The sequence below is a fragment of the Macrobrachium nipponense genome, chromosome 39, assembly GCF_015104395.2.
Source record: "Macrobrachium nipponense isolate FS-2020 chromosome 39, ASM1510439v2, whole genome shotgun sequence".
Taxonomy (NCBI): domain Eukaryota; kingdom Metazoa; phylum Arthropoda; class Malacostraca; order Decapoda; family Palaemonidae; genus Macrobrachium; species Macrobrachium nipponense.
Window position 1 is genome coordinate 24,996,707 of NC_061099.1, and position 20,703 is coordinate 25,017,409.

A 20,703-nucleotide genomic window follows, 5' to 3' on the forward strand; every position below is an offset into this window, starting at 1 on the left:
TTCCACTTCCATTCCGTGAAATGTGTCAATATTTATATATTCTTATATTCATTTAATACTTATACTTTTCCATCTTTTGAAAATAGTGTAGTTATTTCCTTCCGTAGATATTTTCGTAAATAAATAATACTTATATAATATTTATTATTATTTTCGTCACTACTCTCAATAATGTAAAAGTGGTTATAAGTTTTAAATTAAATATTTGTCAATATTTATTGATTTTTATAAGAATTTATGTTTTTATTTCCGGTCCGGCTTTCGAAAAAATGCTAGTTAATTTATAATTTTTAATTTATATTTTTTTATTTTCGTCACTCATCTCAACTCAAGAAAGTAGAAATAATTATTTATTTTCTGTGAAATATTTGTCAATATTTTATATTTTTGTCTAAATTTATAGTTTTACTGTCATTTCAGCTTTGGAAAGCATGCTAGTTAATGCCGTAGATATTTTGCGTAAATAAATATTTTTTAAAAGATTATTTTCGTCACTAATCTTTAAAAAGTAAAAGTGGTTATTTCATTACAAGTAAAACCACGTCAGCCTTGAGAATGTTCTCGTATATGCATCCCTTATAATATAATCGTTTTGCACAAGCACAAAGATGGGTAATGAGCCAAGACTCTTTGAAGCTGCAAAATCATATACCTTAATTTTACTCGTTTTTCGTTCCACGTACGAAGGGTTGATTGCTACGCTTGGTTTGTGGTTGGTGTAAAGGTTTATAAATTGATAAAAATTTAGGCTAATTGTTTTTAATTTTCAAGTTTATTCTTAAGGTTTATATCACATTTATCACTTTAGGTATAATCATGTGTACGCTTGCATACAAACGTATTTGAATGTATATATATATATATATATATATATATATATATATATATATATATATATTATATATATATATATAGAATCTACTGGTTGCTTTTTGCCAGATACGCTGTAACTTGTAATAGCCACAAAGCCCACTAGACGTCTCGAATTCTTTACACTTTGAGAAATAAGCTTGTCACTACAAAGCCTGAGATTCAAATGCAAGAAAATATAAAGAAATTCTGGTGCCCCCGGTAGTAGAATTCGAACACCCACACTCATAATCAGGACGAGTCACTTATATATATAAATTTGTGTGTGACCTCGTTATATATATATATATATATATATATATATATATATATGTGTGTGTGACCTCGTTATATATATATATATATATATATATACTATATATATATATATTTTATTTATATTTTATTTATTATATGCATGCATTAAAATTCCCATGTAGGTTAACAAGTGCACTTGTTTGTCGTAGCTGCTGATGTAAGTAACGATTGTTGTATCTGCGTACCGTTGCATTGAGAGCAAGCTAAAATAAGTTACTTACAACGGGGAGACTCCCTCTTATAAGGGCCTGTGTGTATGTGTCTAGGTCTGTTCTGTGTGTGTGGTGTGTGTATGTGTCTAGGTCTGGGTTGTCTGTGTGTGTGTTGTGTATGTGTGTGCAGGTGCCCTTATGACTTCTTTTAAAAATATCCCCTGTGCCGTGGCAGCGAAGACGAGGGCATGAGCTTCTCGTCATACTCAGTGCCAACCCGTCACCGTTCTGAAGCTGTGGCACCCAGCTCCCAGCATCTCCTCCTCCTCCTCCTCCCGCCCCCCTTTTTTTTGATAATTTCCTCCTCTTCCGTGCGCCCACAGCAGCAGCAGCGAAGCCGCAGCCGTCGCAACTTTCTCCTCTTCCTCTTCCACCTCCTTCCTCCTCCTCCACGCTGCCTCTTTCCTCAAGGAGTAAATTTCATAAATTTCCAAATTTCTATTTTTCTTGTCTCATTCCCTCTGTTTTGGTAGATTTCATCCAAGTAACTTCTTCTTTTTGTCCTTTTCCGGAAAGATATTGGGGGACGCCAATTTGTATCTGCCCATTTGCTTTCTGGAAGGTTGTGTTTGTCTAGCTCGTCTAACATGAGCTTGATTATTTAAAAGATATTCTACGGTACTTTATTTAAATATCCTGTAGAGTTGCTTTGGAAACCCTCAACTGACTTTGGTCGTCATCACCAGAAAATATTCATCTCCTCCCCAGATCCTCATTTCGTTCTGCAGGTGGAACATCTCCCTTGAAAAAGAAGAATTCATTTCAATTTGACATTCTCCTGTCGTCCTTTGTAGCACTACAATAGATCCTTCACGCCACAATCTCTCCTATATCCTACGGCTGTAAGGAGTCCCGAGAACCAACACACCAAGCCTTCCAGATCGGCCCCCGCCACTAAGCCTCTGGTATCCTGTTCTGCAATTTGATCACTATTAAGTGTCTTATCTCAGTGTGTGATTTAAAAGTCGTATTTACATAACGCCGTGTTGTTATTATTGTTATTCCATAGTGTTGATAAATTGTAGTGTAGTGGAATTGTGAGAGAGAAGAAAATAAGAAAAACTGTTGAGGAACACAGATTTTCTCCTAGAAGATTCAGAAGAAGACAAGAAAAGACTGAGGTCACAGATCACAGAAGAAGGGGCAGGGTGCTGCTGCTGAGCAGTTCATCTATCTGACATCCTCTCCGCCGTCGGTGCCTTCCGTGGTCCCGTTTCTTCAGCGACTTCTTCAGGTATATATATATATGTGTCGGGGGGCTGGAAGGGTTCAGTACCGCTGTAGTCATCATCAGCACATGGTGATATGTAGTCGCTTCTGATCTGATTGATAGAGCATACTCTCTCTCTCTCTCTCTCTCTCTCTCTCTCTCTCTCTCTCTCTCTCTCTCTCTCTCTCTCTCTCTCTCTCATCAGTAACGTTGGTCTCATTGTCGTAATGTGGATAATATGACCAATCTTGTCTTACACGAGTATGATAAAATAGTAAGAAATATATTTTTTCTAACACTTCCCGAATATATCACATTTTATTGCTACTTCACTCCGGACCTATTATCTGTACATTGTAGTTTTCAGATTATTTTTATTTTGGGATATTTTCTGAATACATTTATTTATGTTTCCTCGCACAATTATTTTAATCAGAGTATTTCTCTGTCATCTCTGCAGCGGTAGTTTATTAAAGGTCACTCTTAATTATTGCGTTTGGTAATGCTACTCTCTAATTGTATTTCTTGGCCCGAATTTTACTGCTGCAGATTGTCCTTTTTTGGTACATAGTACAATACACCAATATGCACCTAGCGCCTCAGTGGCGTGGTCGGTTTGGTCTTGGCCTGCCACCTCGGTGTCCGCGAGTTCGATTCTCGGACATTCCATTGAGGGGTGAGAGATGTGTATTTCTGGTGATAGAAGTTCACTCTCGACGTGGTTCGGAATTCACGTAAAGCCGTTGGCCCCGTTGTTGAATAACCACTGGTTCCATGCAACGTAAAAGCACCATACAAACAAACAAACAAATCAATATGCACCAATAATCTGCAGTTCCTTGGATCAAACCGATTATTGTTATTGTCTTTCGTCCATCCTTGGGAAAGCTTTCGTCGAAGCGATGTTCCCGAGTAAACACAGAAGAATTGTGGAATGCAGAGTTCCCGGGAATCTATTCCTTTCGTGGCCGGGATATCCGAGCCAATAAGCTTTATTTCCACCGTTTTATGAGCGTTTTAAATAAGTCCGTTCTGATGATTTCACTTTTGAGGAAAGAATCAAGATTACCCTAGGAATTGCTTATTCCAATTGTTTTTCTCTCGACATTCCTTTCAGTGGTCATTTCTTATGGTGAAAAGTTTGTCGCGTATTTCTTTAATTTGCTGTTTGTCGCATATTTCTTTAATTTGCTGTTTATCGCCTATCAACTTTTATATTTGCTTATTTACCGTCATACGAAGAAGAAGAAAAGAAAAAAAAGGTCTGGTCAAACAACCGTGCTCCGATACTGTTAAAAAAACATGTTTGGATGCATTATAGAATGGTCTTTCACATATTTTGGTGCATTATAGATAGGTCTTTCACATGTTTGGATTCATTATAAACGATTCTTTTACCCGATAATTCACCTGTTATTCACACACGCACACACGCTCGTATCCATAGTAACCAAGACGTCGAAAGGATAACATTTCCGTTTGCCTTTGTTCGCCAGATTCTCAAAGCATTTCCGCCAGAAAGTCACCGGTTAACATTAACATTCCCGAGTGAATATTTTATGATAATAATGTATTGGTGCGTTCTGTCTTTCTGTTCATTTTACTAGAATAGGTTTTTCGACATTGTGAAAAGTATCGTGAAACGGTGAGGTTAGCCTGATCAGTTTTATTTTTTAAACATGATTTATAACTAAGATTATTGATAATTGTTATTGATGTTTGAGGATGTGCTAGGTTAACCAGCTAATTTTTACTTTTGGCACAGTTGTGATAACAATAACTGTAGTTATTACTGATGATGCTTGGGGGGCGTGCTAGATTTACCAGTTAAAAGATTTCTTGACATAATTATGATTATGATTATAACGATTATTGATTTTGTCTGTCTGAATTTTCTGATATAGTTATGAATATGATAACTGAAATGATCACAGTGGCTTTTTTTCCTTCTTAATATTTTCTGTACATTTCATAAATAAGTTAACAGCACACTTTAACTCTCAATGATTAAATTATTTATCCACTTACAGGGGGCGCTTAAACACTTTCCACTTACAGAGGGGCACTTAAACACTTCTACTTACAGGTGGCACTTAAACACTTTCCACTTACAGGGGGCACTTAAACACTTTCTACTTACAGGTGGCACTTAAACACTTTCTACTTACAGGGGGCACTTAAACACTTTCCACTTACAGGGGGTCACTTAAACACTTAATACCTACAGGTGGTACTTAAACACTTTCCACTTACTGGGGGCACTTGAATACTTTCCACTTACAGGTGGCACTTAAACACTATCCACTTACAGAGGGACATTTAAACACTTTCCACTTACAGGGGGCACTTAAACACTTTCCACTTATGGAGGAGCACTTAAACACTTTATACTTACAGGTGGCACCTAAACACTCTACGTACAGGGGACACTTAAACACTTTCCACTAATAGAGGAGCACTTAAACACTTTCCACTTATGGAGGAGCACTTAAACACTTGCCACTCACAAGTGGCACTTAAACACTTTCCACTTAAAAGGTGACATTGAACAATCTTAATGTGTACTGAAATATCATAGCTGGAATGAATAATATTATTATACATTCCCACCTTGGAGTCAATATACAGTCCAGATCTCTCTCTCTCTCTCTCTCTCTCTCTCTCTCTCTCTCTCTCATACAGATAAATTTCACGCGTGTTATCAGTAAAGATAAATAGTGCGTTGGTCTCACTTTAGCTAACGAATAAGTCTCTCTCTCTCTCTCTCTCTCTCTCTCTCTCTCTCTCTCTCTCTCTCTCTCTCTCTCTCTCTCAGATAAATTTCACGAGTGATTAGCTGTAAAGCAGGTAGTATCTCATGAAAGGTTGTCAGGTTAGCAAACTTATATTTCGTGCATAATTTGGCTTGATCACTTACATCTAAGTCTCCCTTGACTGGTGAAGATACGGTGATAGTTTTGGAGGTGTGATGATTAAATGGATTTCTGGATTAGATTATAATTATATTATATATATGTATGTTTATAGGTTTGTATGTATGTTTATATAATATATATATATATATATATATGTATGTGTATATGTGTGTGTGTATGTGTACATATATATGCATACATAAATGTGGATATACATGCATAGATACATACATACATATATATATATATATATATATATATATATATATATTTATATATATGTACATATATGTATGTGTGTATGTATGTATGAATGTATATATGTGTGTATACATTGAAAAAATATTAATTATTGTTTCTACAAATTTTACGACTCATATATATGTAGTATGTATGTATATATATGTTATATATATATACACACACACACTTATATGTGTGTATGTATGCATGTATGTATGATATATATATATATATATAAATATAAACGTAATATACATATACATGCATAGAGATATACATATAAATATACCTATGTATTATATATGTATGTATGTATGTGGGTATGTATGTATGAATGTATATAATATATGTGTGTGTAAAGATTGAAAAATATTAATGATTGTTGCCTACAAATGTACGAGTATGCGTTCATATTCGTCAGTTTCATGCATCGACGAAATCCTAATTCTTTTCTTGGATAAGAGTCCTCAATATTTCCAGGGTTAATTGAGGCATACTTCAGCCTTCTCTGATTCATTGTAGGTGGAGAGATGTTCGTCCCTAAATCGTCGTATTAATGCAATTGACTTTAATATCTCCATAACTTTTGGCGAGTGCCAAATTCAGCCATCACAGAACAGGCCGGATGGTTTATTGGTCTCGTATGTTACGAAGTGATTTGCAAAGACTTGCATGGGGATTATTATTATTATTTTTTTTTTCTTTTTTTTTTGCTCTATCACAGTCCTCCAATTCGACTGGGTGGTATTTATAGTGTGGGGTCCGGGTTGACATCCTGCCTCTTAGGTAGTTCCATCACTTTTCTACTATGTGCGCCGTTTCTAGGATCACACTCTTCTGCATGAATCCTGGAGCTACTTCAGCGTCTAGTTTTTCTAGATTCCTTTTCAGGATCTTGGGATCGTGCCCAGTGCTCCTATGATTATGGGGACGATTCCCACTGGCATATCCCATATCCTTCTCAATTCTATTTTCAGGTCTTGACCCTTATCCATTTTTTCCCTCTCTTTCTCTTCAACTCTGGTGTCCCATGGTATTGCGACATCAATGAGTGATACTTTCTTCTTGACTTTGTCAATCAACGTCACGTCTGGTCTATTTGCACGTATCACTCTATCCGTTCTGATACCGTAGTCCCAGAGGATCTTTGCCTGATCGTTTTCTATCACTCCCTCAGGTTGGTGCTCATACCACTTATTACTGCAAGGTAGCTGATGTTTCTTGCACAGGCTCCAGTGGAGGGCTTTTGCCACTGTATCATGCCTCTTTTTGTACTGGTTCTGTGCAAGTGCCGGGCATTCGCTTGCTATGTGGTTTATGGTTTCATTTTCGTATTGCACTTCCATACATATGGGGAGAGATGTTATTTCCGTCTATCGTTCTTTGAACATATCTGGTTCTTGGGGCCTGATCTTGTGCCGCTGTTATCATTCCTTCAGTTTCCTTCTTTAGCTCTCCCCTCTGTAGCCATTGCCATGTGTCATCGCTGGCTGGTTCTTTAGATATCTCATGTATTGTCCGTGCATTGGTTTGTTGGGCCAGTCCTCTGTTTTGTCTGTCACTGTCCTGTCTCTCTATATTCGGGGTCGGGTCTCGTCTACTTTTATTAGTCCTTCCCATGCACTCTTTAGCCACTCGTCTTCACTGGTTTTCAGATATTGCCCCAGTGCTCTGTTCTCGATGTTGACGCAGTCCTCTACACTTATTAGTCCTCTCCCTCCTTCCTTTCGTGTTATGTATAGTCTGTCCGTATTTGCTCTTGGGTGTAGTGCTTTGTTTATTGTCATATGTTTCCTGATTTTCTGATCTATGCTGCGTATTGTCATATGTTTCCTGGTTTTCTGATCTATGCTGCGGAGTTCTGCCTTCGTCCATTCCGCTATTCCTGCGCTGTATCTGATTACTGGCACTGCCATGTGTTTATAGGCTTTTATCATATTTCCGGCGTTGAGTTTTGACTTGAGTATCGCCTTGAGTCTCTGCATATAATCTTTCCTGATCGTGTCCTTCATCTCTTGGTGTTTTATTATACCCCTCCTTCCATTATTCCCAGGTATTTGTATCCTGTCTCATCTATGTGTTTGATTGTTGCTCCCATCTGGTAGCTTTATCCCTTCAGTTCTCATTACTTTGCCTTTTTGTATGTTGACTAAGGCGCATTTTTCTATTCCGAACTCCATCCTGATGTCCCCAGATACAATCCTTACAGTCTGGATTATGGTATCTATTTCCTGATGCTCTTACCATACAGCTGATGTCGTACACGAACATCAGATGGTTGATTCTGTTGCCTCTTTTCTTGAGTTGGTACCGGCATCCATCTTCTGTAGTACTTTTGTCATGGGAATCATGGCTACTACGAAGAGTAGTGGGGACAGTGAGTCGCCTGGAAGATCCCTCCTGCTATTAACCTCTGCTAGTCTTATTCCAGAGCTTGTAAGTATTGTATTCAGTTGCGCATTGTATTTTGAGGAAGCTGAGGTGTTTTCCTCTGCCCCATATATTTCAGGCATTCTATTAGCATGTGTGTATCATGTCGAAGGCTTTCTTCTAGTCTATCCATGCCATGCTTAGGTTGGTTTTCCTTCTCCTACTGTTCTTCATTACCATTATTATTATTATTATTATTATTATTATTATTATTATATATTATTATTATTATTATTATTATTAAAGGTTTCTGTTGAGAATTTAAGGTCGCCATGTTTGTGATAGATTAAAAATAAAGAGTATAGACATAAATCTATTCATAAATGCCTGATTTAATGTACTCTACCCTGCATTTGTGTGTGTATATGTACATTATTTATATATATATATATATATATATATATATATATATTATATATATATATATATATATATATATATACACACACAAACACATATCTTTGTTTCAAGGTAAGTTGAGTTTAAAACGCCTTTTTAAAGTGTAATACATATATATATATATATATATATATATATATATATATATATATATATATACATATATATATATATACATATATATATATATATATATATATATATATATATATATATATATATATAGATTCGTTCTTATTGGTTTTCCTATCTACATGTGTATATATACACACATCTTTTTCACATAGAAAGGATAACCCCAAAAATGATTACCCATAATATATTCCTTATCTATTATTTTTTCGGGGGTGGGAAGGGAGGCGGAGGGGGGGGGGGGGGGGCACGGGGTGGGATTGTGAAGTTTCTGTACCAGCCTTTCATTTAAAAAATTCTCTCTCTCTCTCTCTCTCTCTCTCTCTCTCTCTCTCTGTGTGTGTGTGTGGTAAGTCGAGTATCTTACCCATTAGACCTTCTAATACATAAACGTGGTTGATGTCATTCTCCTTTTCAAAACGAACTTGCCCTAATGATCTGTCGACTGCTAAACATTAGTCACAAAGCCCTCATTATGTCACAACTTGCTTGTACCCTTTTGTTCAGCTTGTTCCAATTATGTTATTCCATCTGCAACCCTTAACGGTCCCTCCAGCTATTATTATTATTATTATTATATTACCTTATTATTATTATTTTATTATTATTTATTATTGTTATTCTAGATTATTGTATTATTATTTATTCATAAGGTGAACTCTATTCATGTCGGAACAAACCCACCACAGGTCCAGTGACTTGAAATTCAAACTTTCAAAGAATGTGGCGTTCATTCAAAAGAAGAGCGCCTCAGTGGCGTGATCGGTATGGTCTTGACCTGCCACCTCGGTGGCCGCGAGGTCGATTCTCGGGCATTCCACTAAGGTGTTACAGACGAGTATTTCTGGGTACAGAAATTCACTCTCGACGTGGTTCGGAAGTCACGTAAAGCCGTAAAGCCGTTGGTCCCGTTGCTGAATAACCATTGGTTCCATGCAACGCTAAAACGCCATACAAACAAGCAAACAAACAAAGAAACATTCGAAAGAAGTATTAGTAGGTAATGGGAAATACAGATAAATTAACATATAAACAGATAAATTAAATAATAAATTGGGAATAAGGTAAGAATTATGTAACCAGGTAAAATATTAAATTAAAAGTACTTGTGCTGGATTTGATTGTTTTGAAGCTATGAATGATTTTTTTTTCTGTAATTCTCGCTGTTCTGGCCAAAATTCGATTCAATTTTGTTTTGCTTGTGGAAAATATGAATACCTAAATTCGTCCATGTTTAGCAAATACGGTAATATATTCTGAGACGCAGATAGCTTATCGGGAATTGCACTTAGACCTAATGCTTGCGACGAAAACTCCAGCTCTCTCTCTCTCTCTCTCTCTCTCTCTCTCTCTCTCTCTCTCTCTAAATACACGTACAATATTATTGTTACTAAAATGAATTTCAAGATCCTCTCTCTCTCTCTCTCTCTCTCTCTCTCTCTCTCGCTCTCTCTCTCCTCTCTAATCAATCACGTACAAATCATTTAGTTTGTGACCTTTAAAGTTAAATATTTTCAAGATCTCTCTCTCTCTCTCTCTCTCTCTCTCTCTCTCTCTCTCTCTCTCTCTCTCTCTCTCTAATCACGCGTACAAATAATTTATTGTTACTTAAAATGAATTTCAAGATCAATCTCTCTCTCTCTCTCTCTCTCTCTCTCTCTCTCTCTCTCTCCGTCGGCGTTATTCGCTATAAACCTAATTTTACTGTCCGTGATGAAAGGGGGAGCAAGTGTAATGGCCAAGAGCCAGTGGCCAGTGCCAAGAATATAGTGCCAGTCTTCAAAAACAATTGCGAAGATGCTTCCCGATGACGTCACGCGGTCGCCAATGGTTGCAGACTTTTTTTCTTAGGTGAAGTTCTTTTTTCTCATTTTTTTTTTACTCCAGAGGTTTTATTTCAAGAGACGGAGAGATGGTTGACATTAATCTCTTATCTCTTTATCTCTTGCTCTTGGTTGTGTCATGAGGTAAGTGGTTTATTTGAATATGTAAGGTGTTGTATTTTGTATTTATAGCCATGAATTCGACAGGTATAAGTGTGTATGTATGTGAATATATATTGTATATGTATATATATATATATATATATATATATATATATATATATATATATGTGTGTGTGTGTGTGTGTGTGTGTGTGTGTATAACTGAATCACGAAAATATGGAACGTGATAAATATATAAATAAAGACAGATGCCTTTCGATTCAATGTCCTTTACGCAGCAGACTGATAGATGTATCAAAACAAGTTTAGAAAGAGAGCTCGTATAATTGACAGATGGGGATTCTAAAAACAACGGATGTACCTGGAATCCAACACAGTTGAAGAAGTAGAGGACCTCCCCAAACCAAGGGTAAATATTTAAGATTCAAGCCCAACAGCTCGGAAGCAGGGAAGGGTCGGTTAAAAGATTGTACAGGGAAAGAGACTGACCACCAAAAATGACCCTGGAAAGAATAAGCAGATGACATACATTAGAAAAAAAAAGTAAAGCGACTCAGTGATTCTACTTTTTGGTAAACAACGACGATGACAGTTTTTGCAAAGCGGACGTTTTCAGAAAAAAATAATAAACATAAGAATACATAGAAAATGTATATGAGGTAACTAAATAGTAATTAAGTCTTGCTAAGTAAAGGACAGTAAGTCGAAAGGCCTAGCACCACTCAATTGTTTCACTTTCCTTCGTAGCATCTGTCATATATATATATATATATATATATATATATATATATATATATATATATATATATATATATATATATATTACGCGTCTGTGTGTGTGAGCGCGCTCTGGTGCCTTTGTGTTTTCCTTGCTTGAATTGAAGGTTGTCTTTAAACTAATGTTTCTTGTTTGCTTATAACTGCTTGCGTTCTATTTATGTTTGCCTCTCAGTTTCGCGCCTCTCTCTCTCTCTCTCTCTCTCTCTCTCTCGTAAGGTTTTACTTTCAGTAACGAAACCTCCTATTGCGCAGGTACTTTGATAAGCAGCTGCGACGAATGTTTGTATAAACATTAGTTACCCGGGTAAAAATAACTGAAATTTCCCACAAAACAGATGATATAACCTAAGAAGAAGTGATATATGTCAACGTGAATGTAACGAGTTTAGTTGATTGAGAATTTACAGGGTTAGAAACTTCGTTTTAATCGTTGTCCGCAGGGAAACGAAATGCCAAGTTCTGTCGACGAAGGTCATGTCGAAGGCAATTGTCTGGTTTGGCCTTGGTCGAACTTTATCAGTTTTTATCTTATTGCATTTTTATTATCTTATTTTTATCTTCTTTTGTGTTGTCTCGATATATCTTTTTCTACATCACAAAAGTATCGATTATTTATTTATATTATATATATATATATACATATATATTTATATTATATATATATATATATATATCGATTATATTATATATAGATATATGTATATTTCAGGGTAAATATATAAATATATATATATATATATATATATATAATATATATATGTGTGTGTGTGTGTGTGTGGTGTGTGTGTGTGTGTGTGTTACCCAACACTGAGAGAAACTCTCGGTATAACCTAAACATATTTCAGTCATTTGTAAGATCATAAACTCATTGGTTAATGATTATCAGCACATACCTTCATTTAACGACCTCTTACGTCATCTCATCATAATTACTACATGTTGCTGTCGCTATTGCTCCACGTGTCACCATATTTTAAGAGTGTCGTTGTTATCGTTATCACCGTTACTGTAACCCTAGACTACCTTCTGTAACTTGGACTCCATGAATTACCTTCTTTTTGTCGACGGACTTCAACTTATGGAAGGATTTGTTTCTGTTCATAGTAAGGGCGTTACTTCAGGATCTTTGCGGCGTCCCTCAGGACCCTAGTTGCAACCCTTTTCATTCTTTTGTCAATACCTTCGTTCATATTCAGTTTATTTCGTCTTACTTATTTCATCCCTCTCTTAACAAATTTTTCATTGTGCACTTGCAAAAGGTTTTCCTCCTGTTACACCTTCAGTAAAACCTTTTTTATTTCTTTCAACACTAAATGACCTCATCTTAGATCCCACCAGCGCTTGGTGTTTGGCCTTTGACCTAAATTTTATATTCCATTCCATTCCATTCACCCATTTTGTTTTTATTTTATTGTTTTTGGTAAACAAATTTAGTGCTATCAGTGTCCTAGTTTGTGTTTTATTTCATTCTCCTTGTATAGTGATTTACCGCCAGAAGAAAGTACCCGCCACCTCACAGTTGGAAATCCTCTCCGCTCATGCTGCATAAACAAACAGAATCTATATTCGTACGTTAAGTACATGAATGTTTTAATGGTCGTACTTTAGTGGCACTTACAAGGAGGAGATTGAAAAGCAAGAGATGTAAGTCCTGTAAACAAACTTGTGGTTCTGTTTTGAAAACAGTGATATTCAGTTAAAGGTGTCGATGATGTAGGAGAGGGGACCAACGAAAATAGGCAAGAAATATCTGGTCTCTTCTTTTCACACAAACAGACGTAAGCTTCAGTTTAGAGAATGGTCTTATTAACCAAACTCCCTGCTCATGGCGTTACTTCTCTCCTTAGATTTGTTTCATTTATATTCTGAGTTGAGGATGAAAACAAAAAATCATGAGTAAATGTAGTTCATTGCATCCAGTTGTTTGCAAGGATTGAAGTGGCTTTATTCGGATATATTGTCAGGAGAATTCCGGGTGCTCTATTATTATTATTATTATTATTATTATTATTATTATTATTATTATTATTATTATTATTATTATTCAGAAGATGGACCCTATTCAAGTGGAACACGCCCACCAAAGGGGCCATTGACTTGAAATTCAAGCTTCCAGAGAATATGGATTATTATTATTCATTATATTATGTACTATTAGTATGGATTATTATTATTATTATTATTATTATTATTATTAGAAAATTATTAGTTTTATTTTATTATTCAGAAAATGAACCCTATTCATGTGGAACAAGCCAACCAAAAGGGTCATTGACTTGGAATTCAAGCATCCAACGAATATGGTGATCATTAGAAAAAAGTAACAGGAGTTATAGGCAAATGCAGAATGAGGAGATCACTTATTAAGAAATAGAAACAACAAATTAATAGGTAAACATATAAAAATGTAAGTAAATTATTAAAATGGTTTCCAGCTCATGTCCCTCGCAGAAGTATATATTAAATAGAGTTTTCCATCTTGACCTCGAATGACCTGTCAGGTCATATTTCAAGAAAGTGTTAAGAGACATGGCCTTCCTTTATACAAACTAACATTAAGAAATATAAAAGTATAAGAAGCATTTTTTTTCAAGCCAATGCAATAATATATATTAAATCGAGTTCCCCACTTTGACCTGGAATGACCCGTAAGACCATATGTTCTTAGGAAGTGACTTTGACCTGGAATGACCAGTAAGACCATATATTCTTAGGAAGGACTTTGACCTGGAATGACCCATAAGACCATTTATTCTTAGGAAGCGACTTTGACCTGGAATGAACTGTAAGACCTTATATTTATTTTCTTAAGAAGGCGAACTTTTGGACCTGGAATTACCCGTAAGATCATATATTTTTAGGAAGTGATTTTGACCTGGAACGACCCGTAAGACCATATATTCTTAGGAAGCGACTTTGATCTGGAATAACCCATCAGGTCATGTATTTTAAGAAAATGGCAAGTGATATGACCTTTCTTTAAAGTACCCAAAAATAAGAAATACAAAATTATAAGGAACCATTTTTTAAAGACACCAAGAGACTACCATCACGACCCAAGTTGTTAGCCATTAGCCACCTGACATTCTTCGGTTCCCTTGTAGTATTCCTGACTTCGTTCTTTCCCCTGCTTGATCTGCTGCGTTCCCTCCTGAAGAAGGGGCACTCGGGCAACAGCCACCCTCTTCCCCCGTGGCCGCAGGAAGTTGGTGGTTAATCCCCGTTTCAAACAACCTGACGGGGAAAAATGACACCCGGTCAAATAGAGCCAAGAATTTGTCGTGATCTCTTGAACACACACAGTTGTGGGATGGCTGGATTAGCCTGCTGCTGCTCTCTCTCTCTCTCTCTCCTCTCTCTCTCTCTCTCTCTCTCTCTCTCTCTCTCGCACGCACATATTTAGGTGATATTACTTTCTATCCACCAAATCGTAGTAGTGTTGTAGTTTTAGAAACTCTCTCTCTCTCTCTCTCTCTCTCTCTCTCTCTCTCTCTCTCTCTCTCTCTCTCTCTTCGCACGCACATATTAGGTGATATTACTTTCTATCCACCAAATCGTAGTAGTGTTGTAGTTTTAGAAACTCTCTCTCTCTCTCTCTCTCTCTCTCTTCTCTCTCCTCTCTCTCTCTAATATATATATATATATATATATATATATATATATATATATTATATATATATTAAATATATATATATATAAATATTTATATATATATATATATATATATATATATATGCAGCTGTTTTAATTCTTATTGGTTGATAAAGATGGATTGATTTTCGTTCAGTGTGCATGTGTAGTTATACGTTCTTGCAAATATTGATAAATTTACATGATGATAATTCTTTCTAATTACTCTACATAGGAGTCATTGAGAGAGTTGTCCCCAGACTGGACGACGGCATTCTAATTGTAAAATTAATTTTGCATAAACTATTTGTCATGCGCTCTTGAAAAAGCTTTTTCTTGAATACAGTTTGTATTCAATTATATATAGATGATAAATTTCTCTTTTATTTTCGGCTGCATGATAACTGATGTCTCGTACTAACTTACTCTCGTTCTATAGATTAATAAGTCTTGTATAATCTGGATTCTGTAAACACGGGACAGTTAGTGTGACGTTATTAACAGGGTGTAACATGCCATGATGTAACGATACTTTTGCCATTTGCGTATGGCATTCAGTTGCTCATGTAACTCCACATTCCTTGATAAGACGTCTCGTCAAAAACCTAACAGTACTTTTATTATAATACTTCAACTGAATATTGTGTATTATGGCGGTATTGCTAACTGCCTAACATTACAATGACGATTCAACACTAGAGCAGTCAAGGAAATGGATTATATTATTATTTTATTTTCCTCTATCACAGTCCTCCAATTCGACTGGGTGGTATTTATAGTGTGGGGTTCCGGGTTGCATCCTGCCTCCTTAGGAGTCCATCACTTTTCTTACTATGTGCGCTGTTTCTAGGATTACACTCTTCTGCATGAGTCCTGGAGCTACTTCCGCCTCTAGTTTTTCTAGATTTATTTCAGGGATCTTGGGATCGTGCCTAGTGTTCCTGTGATTATGGGTACAATTTCCACTGACATATCCCATATCCTTCTTATTTCTATTTTCAGATCTTGATACTTATCCATTTTTTCCCTCTCTTTCTCTTCAACTCTGGTGTCCCATGGTATTGCGGCATCAGTGAGTGATACTTTCTTCTTGATTTTGTCAATCAACGTCACGTCTGGTCTATTTGCACGTATCACCCTATCTGTTCGATACCATAGTCCCAGAGGATCTTTGCCTGGTCGTTTTCTATCACTCCTTCAGGTTGGTGCTCGTGCCACTTATTACTGGAAGGTAGCTGATGTTTCTTTATTATTGATATATTATTATTATTATTATTATTATTATTTATTATTATTATTATTCAGAAGATGAACCCTATTTATATGGAACAAGCCCACCACTTGGGCCATTGACTTGAAGTTCAAGCTTCCAGAGAATAGAATGTTCGCTCCAAAGAAATAGTAGGTGATGGGAAATACAGAAACAGATAAGTTATTAGAAAGGCAGATAAATTAACATACCAATAAATAAATAAAAATCTAAGTATGATATCAGAATAGAAGTTAAATCGTATTAGGGTACCAATGCATTGCATCCTCGACTGGGCCTCTGAAATTCCAGTTGCACGACGAACAGTATCAACTACAACTTAATATTGTGTGTCATGGTGACGTTTCAGCACTTGGGCAGTCACGAGGTTCGAATCTGTAGCTAAAAATATCTCGGGCATGACTTACTAACGCAGCTTTGATAACAGGCCATGTCGCGATATGACTGCAGAGGATGGCTGCTGAGGCGTATTCTAACTTAATGTTCTTCGTTTGAAGGATATTAAGACAAAAATTTTCACGTTTGGGAATGACTAACTCTTGTTGACACGTAATATCACTAATGTTATTTGCTTGAACAGTTGAGTGGGAACAAAATTATTCATTTTTTCTTACTCGGGGAGCAAGCCTACCAACTACTTTGTTTTTGCTGTCGTTGCTGCGGGCGGGGGTAGGAAACCCTCATGGGGAAGCCTAAAAAGGCCTGAAAAAGGTGTTTCACGTTAAGTTAAAGATACAGGATAGGGTTCTTATGATTCATTTATTAGAATGAAAATGTGCAAAAATAAATGTGCAAGTTAAGCAGTACAGAACAGTTATTTTTAATAAAGTATGGCGTATTCATTTTGATTTTCGTTTGTGAAACAACGCTCTATTTGACCGTAAATTTTAGTACATTTTAATTTATTCGGTGTACTGAATTCAGACTACTTCTGTGCAGTTATTTTGTGTTCTTACTTATAACTGAGAATATAAGAACGTGTTTAATTTGTGTCCTTTTTATTTGATCCTTTTGTTAGTATGAGTATTAATTACGAAGGCCACTTCACGTACAGTTAGGAATATACTATTTAGAACTTATGCGTGAGGGGAAAATCTTCCATTCGTCCCGAGTAGCTAGAGGTCGGATCAAGCCTTGTTGGAACGGGTTATTCTTGCTGACGTATAACATTATTAAATATTATTTACTTGAACAGTGAGTAGGAAGAAAATGAGTCATTTTTGGAGTGATTCATTTTTGCAGATGCTCATTATCACTTTGTTATTTGCTTGAACGGTGAGTGTGAACAAAATTGTTTACTTTTGAGAATGACCAACTCTTCAGGGAAGGCTGGATTCAACCCTTCAGTTTCAGATTGGTTGCAACAGATATATTTAAGTCAAGGTTAATCATAACTGTAGACCTGCATTGTTAATTCCATTTTCAATGTCTTTTATTAGATATTGCATTTAGAGGATAAAGTAAGGTGTCCCTAATACATTTCATTAACAATTATAATACCAAAAAACTTTACTTCAACCCAAAGTTTATGTACTTCAAAGTACCTGTTGGCTGGTACGAAGTCCATATTAGAGTTGATTAATGATTATAATTTCAGAAATCTCACATCTTCAGCCCAAAGGTTTTTACTTAGATTTTTTTCTCCTTTTTTGAATTACCAAAATATTTCCATTTCTACTTAAAGTTTTTTTTTTTAAGGAGTTAATTCCCGTTTGTAGTCGGAGCTGCAAAATGGTCTGGAGTGAAGAAAGAACGTTTTTGTTGAAAAGGTTTTATTAGGAGCTTTAAGATAGGAGATAATTACCAAAAAAAAAAAAAAAATTTCCATTTTGGACAGGACGTGCCGAAAGGGCAGGCACTGGCCACTCATGATGTTCGAGCCACATTGTAACCCGTTTACTTAAATCACCTTCGTTCTTGGTGGCACACCACTGTTATTTAAAAAAAAAAAAAAACTTTGAGAAGAGAATTGTTCTAAGAATTTGGGTGATTTATTTGAACGGTTTAACTTGGGATTTATTTTGTTTCATATTTTTCTTTTGTGAGTTTTTTGGGCCTTCGTATGTGGTTGGTTTTCGGAACATTTCTGCTTATATATCTCCGACTATAAAGCTGACATTTGTTGTTAGAACTTTTCTCTTCAGTCATGGTATAATTGGTGGTCTGTGGTATGTTCGTGAGTACATTTATATATATATATATCTTATATATATATATATTAATATATATATATATATATATAATATATATATATTATATTGTTTGTGTGTGTGTGTGTGCGCGCGTGTTCTACTTGTGTAGTACACATGTATACCTACATAGTAGTATCCATGAATGTTAAACGAACACACCTACATATTATATACAGTATTATGTAATAACTTCCTAGGCAGTGCTTTCGTAAAACACCTTTTCCAAATATAGATCTTATGTCGTCTATCCATGCCTTATGTATCGCCCACACCACGTAAGAAATCGATAACGAAAAAGGATAATTATTCTTCCTTAACACCCTGAGGCTTTTGTCACTCGAGTGCCCTTGTTTTGTCTATTTATAACACCCTCTTTTGATGCCCCGAAAGCGTCTTCTCTCCCACCAGTGCCCTAAATGCTCAGCCCACCCCCAGGGGTTTGTGCAACTCCCTACCCACCCATAGGCCGTGCATATACCACATCACCCCCTGCTACCCCATGCCCACCAGGCCTTGAAAGTATCTCGTCTCTGGAGGGACAAATGAACATCCCTTGGGACAAGTGACATGAAACGACAGGAGAGGATAATCATTCTCTCTCTCTCTCTCTCTCTCTCTCTCTCTCTCTCTTCCATCCTCTCGAGAGACAATGTCGTCTTAATGCAGGGCTCTCGACTCATGATGGGGGAAGGAGGAGAAGGAATGTGAAGGGGGGAGGGAGAAGGGAAGGTGGGAGGGGAAGGGGAAGGAGGTGGAGAAGGGAAGGGAAGGGGAGGGGGTGAAAACTTCTTAGAAGACTTCGAAAGCTCCTTTCCTTCGCCCACAAGGACGTGTCCAGGGTCAATGTCAATTGGTCGTTAAGCATGACGAGGTGCTCTCTCGGATCGTGTTGAAACATGGTCTCTCTCTCTCTCTCTCTCTCTCTCTCTCTCTCTCTCTCTCTCCTTTTAAAACATTCCTGTAGTGACATTGCTAGTCTCAGATTCTCTCAAGGAATAGGCATCAAATTCAACTTATTTACAAAGAGCTCTCTCTCTCTCTCCTTCCTGTTAAAACATTCCTGTAGTGACATTGCTAGTCTCAGATTCTCTCAAGGAATAGGCATCAAATTCAACTTATTTACAAAGAGAGAGAGAGAGAGAGAACATTCTCTTGGTGACAATGCAAGGCCTAGATTTTTTCAAGAGAATGCATCAAATTCATCTTGTTATATGAATAGGATTCATCTGCTTGATAATAATAATATAATAATCGTAATAGAGAGAAATATTTGCCTATGAGATATTAAAAAAAGTTACAAATAGATTATGCAAATACATTAGGCTTTAATTCGACTCGCAATACCAAAAGAACTATCAAAGAGTGGCTATTATCAACCCCAATTTCTGGTGATAGAAGTTCACTCTCGACGTGGTTCGGAAGTCACGTAAAGCCGTTGGTCCCGTTGCTGAATAACCACTGGTTCCATGCAACGTAAAAACACCATACAAACAAACAAATTATCAACCCCAAAATCGAGATTTAATGCTAATGGAGAATAATAATATTAATAATAATAATAATAGAGAGTTTAAGAAATTTTTGTATCTATAAGATATTAAAAAAGTTACAAATAGATTACAAATACATTAGGCTTTAATTCGACTCGCAATTCCAAAGGAACTATCGAAGAGTGGCTATTATCAACCCCAAAATCGAGATTTAATGCTAATGGAGGATAATAATAATAATAATAATAGAGAGTTTAAGAAATTTTTGTATCTATAAGATATTAAAAAAGTTACAAATAGATTACAGATACATTAGGCTTTAATTCGACTCGCATTCCCAAAGGAACTATCAAAGAGTGGCTATTATCAACCCCAAAATCGAGATTTAATGCCAATGGAGGTTCACCTACAGGGGATGAAGCCATATTTCAGACTCAAATTAATTTATTATGAAGGGAATTGGCGTCTTTTCCCATAACGTCTTTTAAGTTGTCAACTGACAGGTTCATGACACCTGAAAGGTCCTCACTAAACATCACTAATTTGATCGAAACATACGAGATGGATTTTGCCCAATTGGAACCTCGAGAGTCCAAGCGATGATCAAAAGCATGACTACCCTAGAACGATTCTCCTTTTATTTTAAAGTTTACTTATATTTTTATCTGTTTATTAGCTTGTTAATTT

General features: G+C 36.2%; 1 protein-coding gene across 8 annotated transcripts in view; it reads left to right on the forward strand.

Annotated features, from left to right (window-relative positions):
• Positions 1-20,703, forward strand: part of LOC135210220 (dentin sialophosphoprotein-like) — an 82,245-nt gene that overhangs the window by 16,024 nt on the left and 45,518 nt on the right. For 4 of the 8 annotated variants that reach the window (XM_064243064.1, XM_064243056.1, XM_064243059.1 and 1 more), the window contains exon 1: positions 1,573-2,613. The exons of 2 other annotated variants lie outside the window; for them this stretch is intronic. The gene's annotated coding sequence lies outside the window, so the exon portion shown is untranslated. Of the gene's footprint in view, positions 1-1,572; positions 2,614-20,703 lie in introns of those variants that run through there. 2 more of the 8 variants (XM_064243057.1, XM_064243063.1) reach the window with 2 other exon arrangements.